The sequence below is a fragment of the Euprymna scolopes genome, chromosome 4 (genome assembly GCF_053919585.1).
Source record: "Euprymna scolopes isolate OS-2025 chromosome 4, ASM5391958v1, whole genome shotgun sequence".
NCBI classification, from domain to species: Eukaryota; Metazoa; Mollusca; class Cephalopoda; order Sepiida; family Sepiolidae; genus Euprymna; species Euprymna scolopes.
Window position 1 is genome coordinate 55,168,417 of NC_136485.1, and position 18,241 is coordinate 55,186,657.

An 18,241-nucleotide genomic window follows, 5' to 3' on the forward strand; every position below is an offset into this window, starting at 1 on the left:
ATCAATTATTACTATATATATATATTTATATACAGTATATATTATACTAAACATCTTGTCTCATGTGTGTGTATATATATATATATATATATATATATATATATATATATATATATATATATATATATATATACCACGTCAACATTCTTCTTTAAAAACATTGATATTAACAAACAGTTGTTACTGTTAATTTTAAGGACATTAATTATCATGATATAAAAAAAATGCATCCATGTTCTTCTTACTTACAAACATTTGCATTTCACTCAAACATTTTCAGTTGTAAATATTTGTTTTATTTATATCTTGGCTGGTATGGAGCATTTCGTATTGTTTCGTGGTTTGTTTCTTGTGCTCCTTTAGAAAGAACTTACTTGTACGGGCATCATGGCTCAGGGGACAGAATTCTACTATTGTTTGTCATTGGCTCGGGTTTCACTTCCTAAGTGGGGTTTGTTTGGGGGTTTAGCATAAAGAATGTGTAAACTCAAGTGTAGGTTTGCCTGATTTCGCTGTTAGGGGGAGTGTAGGCTGTGACGTTGTCTGATTAACCAAAATTTACTTATTAAATTTCGTAAAGTTCTCATACCAATTAAACCAGAGTCATTATAAATTATTCCAGTTTATTTAGATCAACGATTAACAATATGTATAATTGAACATGTATACGGCATTAAAAACAAGTAACAAAATAAAGTACAGTATATAATACACATGTATAAAATCAAATAACATTATAAAAAAAAGGCGGGGCAAATACCGTAACCAGAGGCCGGAAAAACATCGCATTCCACATCATAACCTGACAAAAAAACATATCCTAGTATCACCGTATACAAGGGTTCTACTGTATTATTTTTTTGCAATAATAAAGACTGGGCGCTTTTCTACAGGGATGGGTCGCTTTTTTCGCCGATATTTTCGATTGTCTAGCAATTTTTCGATATTTGTCGTCTGAAGGGTCGAACTTAAAAACTATGCTGATTTTTTGAAAATTCGTCGCCTCTGTGGAAAGTTTAAGGAAGACATGCAAACATACATACATTTATGTACTGATAGCCCAAATTTTCGACTCAAACCGATTAAAAGCTTGCTCTATCTGTGAATACCTGTTATTTAAAATTCCAAATGTTTAGACCAGAAATTGTCTGAGTAATTTGGTAGGGACCGTAGAGCTCCATTTTTTTTTAACTTGGAACCCTATTATGACCCCTTAACATTTATTCTTTTGGGCTCAAATAAAGTTATTAAGTTAGATCCATGTCCAAGGAATCTATATCTAAAATTCCAAGTGTGTAGATCCAAAATTTTCGGAGGGGTTTGAGTTCTCAAAGGTCAAATCGTTGAACTGTGACCCCTTAATCGCCAAATTTTTTGGCGGACAACCGATCACATCGTTTTTCCAAAATCTCAGTACCCTGTATATCAAATTTCGAGTCTGTAGACTAAAGATTGACAGAGTTATTGCGTAGGGAAATGTACACACAGTCACACACAGACACTTTCACAGGTATATAGATAACTATTATTATTATTATTATTATTATTATTATTATTATTATTATTCATTAAGGGTTCTTAGTATTCGCTGGATTCTGAGTGACAGACAGTCAGTCCGGATTACGATTACCACTCAAATTAACTTGTATCTGTGTCGGTTTTTAACATTGAGTTTTCGTTGATTGCGTCAATTTTATTTTCCTGAAATTAGAATGATTATATGTCTCCTCAGGATGCCAATACACTTTGGGAATTTCCAGATATTTCCATTCTTCCAAACACTTGACGATCATGTTTGTACCGCAGAGTATGTTTTCAGTACGACAGAAGAGCGTCAGAGATGTTTTTTACTCAGTATGAGGTTTCACACGAATCGTTTCACCGTGATTATTCACTGGGAATAACAGCTGGTATTTTAAACGATAAATTTCCTCGGGTTGTCCGTACCCTCCCTTTTTCATGATAACAATCGAAAATAAGTTTCCTTTATTGAAACAGATGTATATCTTTAATTACTCACCTTTGAGACCCTGTTTTGTTCTTGTGAATTTCAGTAGAGAGTTTCACTAATATACTTGTATATTTTAAAGCCTTCTAGTAGAAGTTTGGAATGTTTTCTTACACATTCTGCCCTTTTAGAGTTTCAATAACATTGTGTATTTTGGTGAAGCGAGGAGAAGTGGTGTGATTATTATTATTATTATTATTATTATTATTATTATTATTATTATTATTATTGGCTCGCAAGACGCTTTCACACAGGTCATGAAAGATCTCATTGAATACAGCATGTGGTGTTCCGTGGAATCTGAGTGACAACAATCTCACCAGATTTTCCAGTACTCTCCAACCCTTTCGATAAAGTTTACAAATAAATGTGCATTATCGCAACAGTTGCTTGCCATTGATTTCTCGGTGGAAGCGGCCATTGGTCTTCACTAGAATTTAAGTGGAAATAAGCCTCCCCAATGTCCACGTTCACACTTACACATTAATGTTGTTGTTGTTATTATTATTATTATTATTATTATTATTATTATTATTATTATTATCATTATTATTATTATTATTATTATCATTATTATTATTATTATTATTATTATCATTATCATTATTATTATTATTATCATTATTATTATTATTATTATTATCATTATTATCATTATTATTATTATTATTATTATTATTATTATTGTTGTTGTTGTTGTTGTTGTTGCTGTTGATGATGTTTACTCACTAGGCGTGGTCACACAAGCCATCATCAAAAATTTCTCGTTGCGAATAACTAATGGCTTTCTATGGAGTCTGAGTGAAAATAAGTTTCCCTAGCTTTCCAGTACTCTCCAACTCTTTCGATAACCTTTGCAGATGAATTTGCGTTATGGCAATGGCCGCATTCTACTAGGTTCTCGTTGACAGCAGCCATTAGTCTTCACTTGTATTTGAGTGGCAATAAGCATCTCCAAGTTTGGAGTTGTCTTTGCACTCTTCCTGCGGCGGTTTTGGTAATTCTTTCACTTGTCGATCTTTCCATCTTTCTTGATCCGCCCCACTTATTTGGTGTTGAGCCAGTCTATGATGACATACACACGCAAAAAAGAGGAGGGAAGAGCACGAGTGAGGTTAAATCACAATGTTACAGTTTCAATTTTCATGATTCCATGTGATGTTCCTTTGGGTTTTACATCTATAGCAGTTCTATATGCCCTGCTTCTGCCTGTAGCTCGAATGTTAGTTTCCCCATTCAAGGGGTCTCCTATATATTGCGGCTGTTTTCATTATTTTTACACGTTATGCTTTCTCAGACATCTCTCTAATTCCAATCACCCCTATTCGATCTTCAAAAATTTTCGGTATTGTTCCTAGTGCTTCTACAATTAGTAATGTTATCTTTATTTTCTGTATCTTCCAGATAACTTTGAGCTCTCTGGCCCGTTTTGTGTATTTGTCCCGCTTTTCTGTTTCCTTAATCTTCAATATGTGGTCTCTTAGAAGGACAAAGTCTGACAGGAATTTTTCTTATTTACTATTATCCGCTTTGGTCTTCTTACTTGGATTGTTTATTCACTTGCACATCCATGTCCTATAGGATTTTGTGACTTTCATTTTCAATTATTATATATTATTATTATTATTAAGTTTATACGAGTGCTAGCACAGGCCGTCATCAGTGATTGCTCACAACCATAGTGCTCCTTGAAGTCTTAGGGGCAATAAACATCTCAAGAGCAAAGATATGCTTACAGCGTCTCTTTGGGAAAAATGTTGCAAAGACGAGAAAAAGACATCACCTACTTGCCAAGCCGGTTTTGAAATCCACTGCAATAGCTCCTTCTTAAATGTCGCAACAATACTCAATCCTAGGACATACTTGGTTCTTATCCAAGTAGAAGATCGCATCGGTAGTGAGATATTTACCAGAACGGTAGAATGACCCAATTATTTTTCCGGCCATCTTGGCAACGGACTTGATACATGTCTTCTATTTCAGATTATAAGTGAGGGTCTGACCAAGATTTTAAAAAGATACGGTGCTTCCCCGGGACGAGCCATCTATTTCAAATGGGACCAGATGGGGGTTGAAGCCTCGATTAAAGAAAGGAATCTTGGGTTTATGTGTTCTGCATTTATGGATTTTTATTCTAATTTCTGTTGTTTTCGTCCTGGATGTAGGGTGTATTGTCTCACTATTCTTTGTTTCTAATTTCTTTTCGTCGTTAGTTAGATTTTGTCTTTCTATTCTATGATTATTGGTAATCTGATGACTTCCTCATGTCCCATATCTCATTATTATTATTAGTGGCAGTGGTATTAGTAATAAAAATAATAGTAAACTATTAGGAAATGCTGCTAAAAAAAGTATGTTTGATTATTGTGAGCCAGCTGTTTCTTTGCTAACAGTGTCAGGTAACTTATTGATAATGTTAATTACGTGTTGGCGTCGGAATTACTATATTTATTGTCTGTCGCGTCTGTATTTACCGAAAAATAATCTTTTATTTTTATTTTAATAGCTTCTTTGTCCACTTTTCTTTGTGAATTACACGAAGTAGGTGAACTAAGGCACAAGGTAGGAAAGAGCGGAATTAGAAACACATATGTACGCAGGGCTAATCAAACGTTGCGACATAAGCGATTATTTTAAATTATGATAATGGGGCAAAAGGGAATAGTATAAAAATGCGAACGGGAGAATGGCCCATGGCTTTGTGAAAAACGAAGCTAATCTTGCAAATGTAGAGACAAAGATAAAACATAGTATAACATTGCATTGGTACTTGAGAGAGTGGGTGTAAACTGGCGCTCACTGATAGAGTAAGTGTTTTTGTTAGAGAGAGAAAAAAAAAGCCAACATGGTAAAAGAGGAGATACCAGAGAAATGATAAAAAAAAAAACTTGGCATGAGTAATTCAACAAGACGGGAAAAAGAGAAATAATGAAAATGTGATAATAGAATACAAGACGGAAATAAGAGAATATAAATACGGATACAGGAATGGAAGTACAGAATCGAAGATAAAAGCGAGGAAATGAAAATCACAACAAATAAGACGAATCCGCATTTTTTTTTGTATGAAATTATACGTGTGCGAGTCAACATGGCAGAAACGTGTTGTCAGGCATAATTTTTGTCAGTAGCGTCCACTCCAGTACCGGCTATGTAAAGAAGTGGTTACCCAAGCTTTGTTATACGGCGTCATACTATTGAGCTCTCTTATATTTCGAAGCACAGTATGGAGTTCTTGAATTTTTCGCGACACACGTATCAGAAAAAGAAAACATATTTTACCTATAAAGCCATTTTGCAATAAAATAATAAATAATAAAGATCGAATAAAAAACATTTTATTCATGTAAATAAATCTTAGCAGATATTCAGTATTCTTCAATAATCCAATTTTCCCGGTTGAAACCTTTGTCTGAAACTAGCTGGGCGCCCGGCGTTGCCAGGTGATGCAATACGCTTAAAAATGATATTTTAACGTATGCAGACTGTGTATGTATTATTATCGAATCAATCATCTATTTAATATAAAATATTACGAGGAATATGCCTGCTAGACTAATCTGCAAAAATAAAAAATTAAAAAAAATAATAATCGTATTGTCGTTTATCAAATTCCGTCTGGGTTTGTTTACAATATCCCCTAAGCTGCTATTTGGGTTGGCCGATGAATGCCCTGGAAAAGTCACTCTTGATTAATGCTTAGTATTGAAATACACAAAGGAAGAAATGATTTGCGGCGATCTAAAATGATACCTTTTTTATAACATAACAGGTAGATAAAGCAGTTTTAGTGTGATAATTAACTGAAACTTTCATTAAAAAAAGAATGATTTAATAAAAACATTCTACTCTTATTTAAAAATTATCAAATAGTAAATTGTTTCATTTAGTTTATACTAGCGGCGTTGCCCGGGGGGGGTAAAGATTTTGTAGTAAGGGACCATGAAAAAGGTGGTTGTATCGGGAGGAAACAATAGTAGGCAGTTTGGGTGAAGAAAAGTGTTAAAAAGATGGTAATAGGAAGGCAGGCTCGAACTCGTAACGCGAAAGAGGAAAAGAAGGTGTAAAAAGCTTAACGTCCTTGCCAATTCGTCCATGGCAAAACCGGAAGTCGCAAATGTTGAAATAAAGACCATGACTTGCGGAAATATCCATGAACAAAGTGACCTCCTCCTTGTAAAAAACTACCCAGTGAGAGTAAGAGAAGTAATGTTTTTTGGGCAATGTTTAGATATTTATCGTCCGAAAGATTGAGCTTCGAAACGGTATTGATCTCGTGGGGATCGGTCGAAGATTTGGGTGGACATACAAACATATACACACATTTTCTTTTTTATATATTAGATGTTATTTTCCCCCTTTTTACCTTCCTTAATATATCGGTATAAAATCTGCAAATGTGATACGGGAACTTGTAAGTCGTGTATGAATCAGAAATATTCTAGTCTTAAGATTCAAATGCATTGCTAAAGCCACAAAATATTAAAGCAGCTTCTGTAACCATATAATGCGCATAAGAGTATCAGCAAGATACTAAACCACACCTTTGATTAGATGGCAAGAGCATAACCCATATCCAGAAAAATGTCACCACATCTCGTTTAAAATTGTTCACTGCCTAAGAATTCTTTAAGAGACGTTGCGAGTTTATCTAAGCTCTGTCGTTACTTTTTATTGTAAACACTTTATTGATTCTGAATGTATGGTACATCCAGTTTCGTAACAAACACTCAAATAGTTCCCTTACTCTTTATCTCTTCCTTAAACTAAACGAAAATTCTCTGAGCAATGCCTTTTTTTCTAGCACTGGCAATCTTTGGAACACAAAATATGATTATTGTTTCAAAGTCTAATGAAAATATGTTCTCTTGTGAGCTGTTCTCTTTTATATTAGCTGTTCTCTTTTATATGGGCTGTTCTTATATAATCTAACGGTACACTGGTTTCATTATTACTGATAATAACGGTCTTGTCTCAGCGTCCACCTAACATAAACTTTCCTTTATATTAGAATGAAATACGGGTCTTGATAAGCGATGACCTTTAAGTACAAAATAGCAAAGCGAAGCTGTTGTACCATCACAAGCTTGGAAGACACGAAAAGAAGAGAAATCTATGTAACGTCTAATAGGTTTCGATTAGTTCAAAAATAAATAGTCTGTTGTCGTCTACTACATCGACACTTGAATTTAGTTCAAGAAACAATGAACACCTTTGTAAGGGTAGTTGCACGTATAATTGTGATGGAAGAATTATGCAATCCCCAACAACACTTCTCCTGAAGAGGCACTGCTTGGAGCCAGTGTGAGGTAGAGATCAAGGTCTGACTGAAAACGCCGTCGAGATAAGCGGAAAACACGTGCAACATCTGGGCTACTCAAATAGCCATGGATTTCAGTACTGACCAGTCTCAATGTTGCTTAATTTCGGTGATTTGACGGGAATCGGTGTGTCAACGTGATTACACCCTATATCGTCTACAACAGACCTTATGCCTTTGAACTCACAAGTGCAGTTTCTATTTACTTAATTTTCCACCAAGGCAAGGTTACACACAAAGTCGCTTTATAATAGGGGAAAAATTCGTATAAACGGGGACACTCTGATTTGAAACAAAATTACGAAAAATGTCTAAGTATTGATTGACTTTTTCTTCACTGACCGAAAGCGAAATACAATAAGTGTATCATCAGAACTGATAATATATTTTTTCGGGCTAAGTAGCCAATAATTCGACGACTACTTTTGATGCTTGCTGAAAAATGTGACTTGATATGATAAATCAGCAGGAAATGTGTTTTTGAAATCCTCATAGGTTAACTGACTCAGTTGAGTTTGCACCTCAATTGATAGATTATTTAAACAACATTTCTTCATTTAACGCATATTTCGAGAAGAACATAAAGAAATAAAAACACTTCGACGGATTATAGATATAGAGAAAAAACAGATAAATATATATATAGAGAGAGAGTTGGGGAGTGTGAGAGAGAGAGAGGGGGGGAAAGAAAGAATATATTCATTTTAAGATTTTTATTATTAAATCATCTTAAATGATTTATGCAAATAATTTTTGAACAGAGTTGCAATTTGGTCTGAGTAATTAGTGCGGTACTAAGCATCACACATACACACGCGCGGCGCACACACGCAACATACACACACACACACACACACACACACACACACACACACACATATATATATATATATATATATATATATATATATATATATATCGCTGCCTCTGTTCAGTCACGAAAAACAAAGGAATACTCTGTAAGAGCAGCTCCATGTGTAATTATGTGGCAAGGGTTGCGCAGTCCAATCCACACGTCCTGAATAGGCACTATTTGAGTCCTGTGGAGTCGACTGAAAACAATGCGGAAAGAAGCGGAGAGCACATACAGCATCTGGGAGTCCCAAACGGTCACCCATCTTGTAATGGCCAGGCTCAGCGCTGCTTAACTTCGGTGATCTGACGGGAGCCGGTGTATCAAACATGATTATGCTATATATATATATATATATATATTACATAGGCATCACCACTTATCAAGGCCTTAAGGGCACTCGAGGATAAGGGTTAAAGAGTGTACAGTAGAAATTGGACAATATAGTAATCGTTAGTAATGGAAATTTGGTGAATTTGTTAACTTATATGGAACGGCTAATCAAAAACTTGTTTACGTTAGACTTGAAGGCAACCATGTAGTAATCAGCTGGAAAGCAGGAACACGGAAGGCAATTCCATAGGTGTGTGGTTCTAAATAATATGCTTTGCTCATGTAATCTATGTAATTTAGTTTTAGGTACAGATAAAGAGTGGGGGGAAATATTGATAGTGATTTCTGCTAGACGGATGTTTCTTGTGAAACTTTTGCGAGGGGGGACCATAGATTGGAGCTCAGCCAAGCATTGCCATGAAAATAACGAAAAAAAAAAACAGAGACAAACTCGAAACATTTCTTCTGTGAGAAAGAGGTTGCGGGGAAGAGAAATGGACATCCCCTACGAGGCTATGAAGTCTATTTTCAACTCTATCAAAGCAGGATAAGTCCTTTCTACCAGCTCCTGTCCAGATGTGGCAAAAGTACTCCATTCTTGGACTACCTGGCTCTTATATATATAAAGAATTGCATCAGCAGTGAGATATCTACAGGATCGATAGAAGGATCCCACCAATTTTTCCAGCGGCTTTGGCAACGGATTTAATGTATGTGTTCCACTTAAGATCAGGAGTAAAAGTGCTGTATATATGTATATATATATATATATATATATATATATATATATATATATATATATATATGTGTGTGTGTGTGTGTATGTGTGTGTGTATACACACGTACGTATATAGTCATACATTTATATATAAAGCAAACGTTAAAACGATCGGATCGTATCGAGTGATTCGAAAGAACCAATATGTATATCAGTTCTTATGACATACATTGTGTATTTAAACCTTCAATACTCAGGTTTTCAGTGAGGTATGCAGATCCAATAAAATACGTGTACATATAATTTGAATGAAATTGGCATTCTTGATACATTACTCAACATTGTGTATATTAACCAAATCTCAACAAACATTTATAATTGTAATACCTCGCTATGATTGCTATGTCCTGTAAATCTGCACTTTATAATTTTAGTCGTTTTATTACAATTTTTACTCAAACTGGCCGCTCTAAAAGATTTTTTATTCGACCCACTTGTACTTATTAAATTGTTAAATATCATAATAAGTAAGGATTATTTGGAGCACAGTTGTGACTATATCATTTAGTCATTTACTATATGAGACGAGCGTGTTGATACATTCTTTCTTGGTAGATCAACGTAGTGAATGAGGTTGAAAACGTGCAGTATCTAATAAGCATTGGGAAATGCCAAGCACGGTGTGTTGGAGGACCACGATACCTTATTTGCAAAGATCAAACGCCGTCAAAACGAGTTTCTTGATTACTACTTGGCCTTTTAGCCGAGATCAAAGCGTAGTATCTGTTCCGGCAGATGCTGCACTTAAGATAATTTGTACCAGTCAATGGAGGGGAAACCCTCTATACTGGGACAATTATTTTTGGTAACCAGAGTGACCCCTTTTAGGGGAGCTGGTTTTTACCTCACATTAAAAACGGCCTTGTGCCTAATTTGCTCAGTGGGGGAGCAAATAAACACCATCTGTTCCGGCAGATGCTGCAAGCTATGACTAGCTATGACTAGCTATGACTAGCAAAGACCAGATGTGGGGGCAACCCCACATGCCTGACCATTAACCAGCTCCCATTTCCCACATCTCGGGAGCTGGTCCCCTTTTTCCCTTCCCCCTCCCTTCACTCCTCACATTAAAAATCGGCCTTGTGCCTAATTTGCTCGGTGGGGGAGCAAATAAATACCATCTGTTCCGGCAGATGCTGCACTTAAGATAATTTGTACCAGTTAATGGAGGGAAAACCCTCTATACTGGGACAATTATTATTTTTGGTAACCAGAGTGACCCCTTTTAGGGGAACTGGTTTTTACCTCACATTAAAAACGGCCTTGTGCCTAATTTGCTCAGTGGGGGAGCAAATAAATACCATCTGTTCCGGCAGATGCTGCAAGCTATGACTAGCAAAGACCAGCTATGACTAGCAAAGACCAGATGTGGGGGCAACCCCACATGCCTGACCTTTAACCAGCTCCCATTTCCCACCTCTCGGGAGCTGGTCCCCTTTTTCCCTTCCCCCTCCCTTCACTCCTCACATTAAAAATCGGCCTTTGTGCCTAATTTGCTCGGTGGGGGAGCAAATAAATACCATCTGTTCCGGCAGATGCTGCACTTAAGATGATTTGTACCAGTCAATGGAGGGGAAACCCTCTATACTGGGACAATTATTATTTTTAGGAAACCAGAGTGACCCCTTTTAGGGGAGCTGGTTTTTACCTCACATTAAAAACGGCCTTGTGCCTAATTTGCTCAGTGGGGGAGCAAATAAATACCATCTGTTCCGGCAGATACTGCACTTAAGATAATTTGTACCAGTCAATGGAGGGGAAACCCTCTATACTGGGACAATTATTATTTTTTGGTAACCAGAGTGACCCCTTTTAGGGAGCTGGTTTTTACCTCACATTAAAAACGGCCTTGTGCCTAATTTGCTCAGTGGGGGAGCAAATAAATACCATCTGTTCCGGCAGATACTGCACTTAAGATAATTTGTACCAGTCAATGGAGGGGAAACCCTCTATACTGGGACAATTATTATTTTTGGTAACCAGAGTGACCCCTTTTTGGGGAGCTGGTTTTTACCTCACATTAAAAACGGTCTTGTGCCTAATTTGCTCAGTGGGGGAGCAAATAAACACCATCTGTTCCGGCAGATGCTGCACTTAAGATAATTTGTACCAGTCAATGGAGGGGAAACCCTCTATACTGGGACAATTATTATTTTTGGTAACCAGAGTGACCCCTTTTAGGGGAGCTGGTTTTTACCTCACATTAAAAACGGCCTTGTTCCTAATTTGCTCAGTGGGGGAGCAAATAAACACCATCTGTTCCGGCAGATACTGCAAGCTATGACCAGCTATGACTAGCAAAGACCAGATGTGGGGGCAACCCCACATGCCTGACCATTAACCAGCTCCCATTTCCCACCTCTTGGGAGCTGGTCCCCTTTTTCCCTTCCCCCTCCCTTCACTCCTCACATTAAAAATCGGCCTTGTGCCTAATTTGCTCGGTGGGGGAGCAAATAAATACCATCTGTTCCGGCAGATACTGCACTTAAGATAATTTGTACCAGTCAATGGAGGGGAAACCCTCTATACTGGGACAATTATTATTTTTGGTTACCAGAGTGCCCCCTTTTTGCCTACTTTTAGGGGAGCTGGTTTTTACCTCACATAAAAAATGGCCTTGTGCCTAATTTGCTCAGTGGGGGAGCAAATAAATACCATCTATTCCGGCAGATACTGCAAGCTATGACTAGCTATGACTAGCTATGACTAGCAAAGACCAGATGTGGGGGCAACCCCACATGCCTGACCATTAACCAGCTCCCATTTCCCACCTCTCGGGAGCTGGTCCCCTTTTTCCCTTCCCCCTCCCTTCACTCCTCACATTAAAAATTGGCCTTGTGCCTAATTTGCTCGGTGGGGGAGGCAAATAAATACCATCTGTTCCGGCAGATACTGCAAGCTATGACTAGCAAAGACCAGATGTGGGGGCAACCCTACATGCCTGACCTTTAACCAGCCCCCATTTCCCACCTCTCGGAGCTGGTCCCTTTTTTCCTTCCCCCTCCCTTCACTCCACACATTAAAAACGGCCTTGTGCCTAATTTGCTCAGTGGGGGAGCAAATAAATACCATCTGTTCCGGCAGATACTGCAAGCTATGACTAGCAAAGACCAGATGTGGGGGCAACCCTACATGCCTGACCTTTAACCAGCTCCCATTTCCCACCTCTCGGGAGCTGGTCCCCTTTTTCCCTTCCCCCTCCCTTCACTCCTCACATTAAAAATCGGCCTTGTGCCTAATTTGCTCGGTGGGGGAGCAAATAAATACCATCTGTTCCGGCAGATACTGCAAGCAAAGACCATATGTGGGGGAAACTCCACATATAATACCTTGGTCAATGTAGGGGCAACCCTTCATACCAATTGTCACTATCCAGCTCCCCTACTCCCCGGGGAGCTGGTCCCCATTTCCCCTTCACTCCTCACATTAAAAATCGGCCTTGTGCCTAATTTGCTCGGTGGGGGAGCAAATAAATACCATCTGTTCTTCAGATGCTGCACTTCCATTTCTTGTTCTCTTTCGGTGGAGGAGAAATCCTTCACGACTGAGACAATTTTTTTATTTTTGTACCTTTAAAAACGGCCCTGGTGTCTAACTCTGTCCCGTGGGGAGGCATAGTAAATAGGTACTACATCACATAGATTACATTTTATATAATGTAACCTTTATATTATCTATTAGTACACATTGCACAGTTATGTGATACGGAGATAATATTAATAGATGCATACTAGTACAGATGGCAGACAATCAGATACAACATTGACCACATCAAAAAAAAAAAATTAATGTGATTGTTGTAATTGTTAAATAATAAGTACTTAACATATACATTACTTTCTCTACAAAATAAAATAATGCCTGGGAGGATGTCCTCATGATAATGTAACAATTACTACACGCTCGCAATCTCCTTACAAAGGACAATCTAGCAAGATTGTATCATGACAAGGCAACTGTTACTACACTTTCCCTTTGAATCTGTGTTGGAAGATAATAATAGCAATATAGTTTCTGCTTTTACCATTACTAATAAAAGTAAGAGAATAGGTTTGGCGTTAAACAAACAGATCCCGAACCTCCAACTGTAATAGGTAAGAGCTATAATAAGCTACTTGTATTACGTGGTATATTCTGCTTTATAGAAAACATATCAAACGCCATTATATTAAGGCTTCAAGATATGTTTGCAGTTTTGACATTATTAATTCTTTATAATGATTTTCAGTAAACAGTCAATATCTTACATGAGATTTGAAATAGAAATCTTTCATAAAAATTAAAAGTAATCATATTCTCATATTAACGATAAGAACGTGACTTTTATCAATTAATTTTAATGATTTACGTTGCAACTCTTTTCTCTAGAGTCTAGTCATTCCAATAGTTTCTAATGTTATTACTTTTTGCAAGAAACCCGCGGAAGACTCGGTGCGACCGTAACAATTGCTTATTCATTAACGCAGTCGAATCCTTATCATAATTGAATTAAGAAAATCGATGTTCCTTATTGGAGACATGTTGGTGCCGTTCGTACTATTATTAGCATATTTTGTCGGGTAAATACTATTAAACTTGTCAAGAGAATTGTCAGTATTTTTCCTCAATCTTTATGACTCGGCTAAATTTTGGCTTTGGCAAATGATTAAGTGACAGCAATCCGATATAATAAATCAACATTATCCACAATATTTGTATTCAGTAAACGGTATTAAATAGGGAAGATACGCAACGTTTGTTAGAAAATGCTTGCGCTTAAGCGAGCGCTGGAAATTGGTGTCTTAATGCAAATCTGTTACCATTTATTTCGAATATGTTGTTTACATTCTGTATTAATACTAGGAGACCATACGCTATTGTCACTATTCAGGCACTTGGGTGATTTTACACTCTTCTTCAATCCTACCGTGGATTCTCCATACCTTAACAGTACCTCTATAAGGTGCATTTATTTCTAATTACATCATCTGCACCTATCAGAGAATGTCGATAAAACTAGTTGGGTTACTCCAGATTGTATCCTCTTATGGTACGCAAGATTATTTCGCCGACTTTCGACCTTGTGCAACTTATTCTCACCGGAAGAAAGTAAATGACACACGAAATATTAAAACTATAATCATTCTAGTAGGAAACTTTTTCGGTTATCTTGTAGAATACGTTTATTCTTAATTCATTTACTAATTGTAAGATTTATTTCTGAGCTTCAATGACGATATGTTAATGTCGAAAACTTACGCGGTCCTCCTAGAATGCGTAGATTATTTATATAATTTTTATTTTTAAAACGTCTAGTTTGTTATTGAACGTTTTTTTTTTAATATTGGTTTGTAGTCCATGTTATCGAGAGACTTCAAATAAACACAAGCACATATACATAAACATACATGCATATGTGTAGTCGTGGAAATTCGAAAGTGAATTAATTTAGAATTAAAAGGTAATTTCTTGCAAGCATAAAAGTGTACGGATTTAGTAATATTGTTACTAATTTTAGCGCACCGATACTGAGTATTTCCGACGCCAGGAAATTGAAATATATAAAATAATAGGGATTATGTACGAGGGCAGTTTCAAAAGTTATGCCTCCTATTTTTCATTCAGTCAGAACGGATCAGAGGGGATTAAAAGTGCATTGTCATGGTGACTGAACCCATTACTTAAAGAAATGAAACTGTCATACGCCTACCATTTTTTATCATCTTTGTTAAATTTACGGCATATCATCTCTTTGTTTAAAAAAAAACAACGACATGCAATATTGTTATATATGAATGTTTTTAGACTTGGATATATATATATATATATATATATATAAATATATATATATATATCAGGTTTGAGGTGTTCAAAAGTCAGTACTAAAGAGGAAAACGAGGTTGTAAAATAGTGCTCGATAAAAAGAGCAAAATATTATTTAATATTTGGGAGTAAACAGTAACATATGGTCGCTACAAATAGCCATCTGTTTCAGTCAAATAGACTTCATCAGGCGACCTTGAACCTCTCGACGCACAAAAGAAAAATGGGATAGATGAGAAAGAAATTAAAGAAAAATGGAGCTCTTCAAAAAAGTATAAAATTTGATAAAAAAATTTATAAAAAATTGCGAGCTCTCTAAAAAGGAGGATGGAAAAAAGGATGGAAAAAACGGGATAAAAACGGGGAAAGATCGCATTAGGACCTATTGGAGATTATTCGAAACTTTTAACAACAGAATGTAAATTTGAAATAAAAATGGGTCGAAATTTTACTGGGGTTGTGAGTTGTATCGGAGGGTGGTGTGGAGGGGGTTCTAATATTAAACGTGTCAGGGTTAGAAAAGGGCTATGCATGTATGTGATTTTACTATCAGAGTTACGTGTCGTTATGCCTTATGTTAGGGGTAGGGGATTTACTAATGCAGACATATTCATGCTGAGGCACATATCCGCACACATACATACGTACCAAATATACAAATACATACATACATTTCCGAAAGCTACACAGACATACACACGTAAATATATACATAAAAGAACATACGCACACGCAAGAATACGTACAACGGAGAAAAAAGACCAAAGTCCCTGGTGTTTTGATGTGATATTTTGAATATAATAAACTAGTTATGACCAAAGTTTCATTTCATTCGGACAAAACACTAAGAAACAGGACCTAATTAGAGGTTGGGGCAATTTTGGGGTGTGGGGTTCACGCTGTATATGCAATTTTGTTTAAATAGGAGTAAACCTTTTATGAGAAGCATTTTTACAAACACTGTGTCGTGGATCTTGTTTGATTGAAGAGTTAAACAAAATGTAATGATAGGACTATAACAATATGAGTTATGTATAAAGGTTTTATTTTTGGATTCCTTAAAGTTAATATTTCTGGCGGGAATTGTAATTGATTAATTACAGCAAGTAGAACCATACGATTTCACTAGTAATTCATAAGGACCTCACGAGAAAGAATAGAACTGAAATAAATGTTGAGTTATTATGACAAGCATGTAAAAGTCTTAAGGTCAGATTGTTAATGTGGATTATAGAAATCAGAGAAACAGAAGGTGGCGTTTTTTTAATAGTTTAATTGACTCGTAAGAGGCAGACATGAGAAATATACATTAACATATGATTGGAGTCAAAGTTAAAATGTGCACGTCTGTAGTATATACCTGGCGTTCAAGTCGATCCTCAGAAGGGCACGATAGCCACATTTTATTTTTAAATTACGTTGACGATTTATCGGGCAAAACTTGGTAATGTTGGTAACGAACCAAATATTGTGCTAAAAAAATATTCCAGTTTTTTAAAAGTTCCCATATCTTAATTGCTTAATGTTTCAACTAACAATCATCGTCGGCGCTCATTAGCGTAAAGGCTCCTTGAGTTATAGTATTTAATAAGACAACAAACAGATTTTTTAAAATCATTTCTACACTAATCAATGCAACAATAATCTTGATATTTATTTTGGTTTACATACACCATACGTATAAACAAAGCAGTATAGAGTATTAAATTCATGCAAATTGAGTCAAGATACTTTAGTACACATAGCTTACTCAGATCAATTAGAAAAACAGATGCGCATTTATTAATTCATGTGTAATATATATATATATATATATATATATATATATGCATATAGATGCGCATTTATTAATTCATGTGTAATATATATATATATATATATATATATATATATATATATATATATATATATATATATATATATATATATAACTGCCTTATCTATAAATATAAAAGCGAAAATGTATGTGTGTATGTGTGTTCGCTTTTTCGGTGTGTCTACAAAAGGCTTCTTTCAGAGAAGCGATCAGTCGGTCGGTCGGTTCACAACTTTTTAAAACTTTTTATATTACATAGAAATCGTAATATCTCACAGTTAACAATGAAGATCGCCTGTCTATTTAATTTGCTCGATTTCGGGAAGATAAATATTCAATATTTGTCGCTCGCTGCATGTGGGTTAGTCTTTTTCCAATAACATCTTGGGGGCGAGGAAAAAAGCGTTCAGCAGTAAATGAAATCCCGTAGTCAAACTTGACCTCATTTACTCATTAAAACGAGCACCTGCTAAATCCAAGTAATTAAATAAATTCAAACGTGTTTCCGTAAGCATGTCGTGGTGGGGCAATGGTTAACGTCACACGTTTTTTTTCACAACTTTGCCTCAACGGTCCGGGTTCGATCCTCATACTTACTTTTTTTTAACCCTCCCACACACCTCCAAACACCCGGGCAACGCCGGGTACCCCTCGCTAATCATAATGAAACGCTGCTTTCCTTAAAATCTGACTGCCCTTTTCTTTCCTTTTTATTTATTTCTTCTATTTCTAGCTCAACTATTTACCCATCTTACTTTTTTCTTTCACTCTTCTCTCCCTCTCTCCCCATTGTCTCTTGTCCTTTCTGTGTCGCCTCTTTTCATTCACAATGACTTTACAATAGACTACCGCTGCTGTTTTTTCGTTCGAGTTTGTACATTTCATAATTTATCTCTTTCTCACTATAATAAGTATTTATTTCTGTGAAGTCTGATGAAATTATCGGATCGTTAGCAGAATTCGGTAATCGAAACATGTGTAACCAATCAGAGTAAAAACGGCGGGGGGGGGGGGGGCTGAACCCGAGCAAAGTAATCGATTTGCAAAAACATATCAAAATCAAAGCGTAATATTTATAATTACGTTACAGAAGACCATGAAAAACACCCGCAACATCACTGCCCATTTTAAACAAATGAAGTTTAATTTCCGTACGCCTACGTCGGATGATCCTCTCAATCTGTTTTTACCTAGCCGCATGAAAAGAAAATACGGTCATATGTAAAGAAAGGATGAAGAGAGTCCGACATAGGCGACTAAAGATTGGTCCTCTTTGTTTTAAATTTGAAACAGAGGGTACAGATATTGTTGTTTTTTTTTCTGATCTTCTG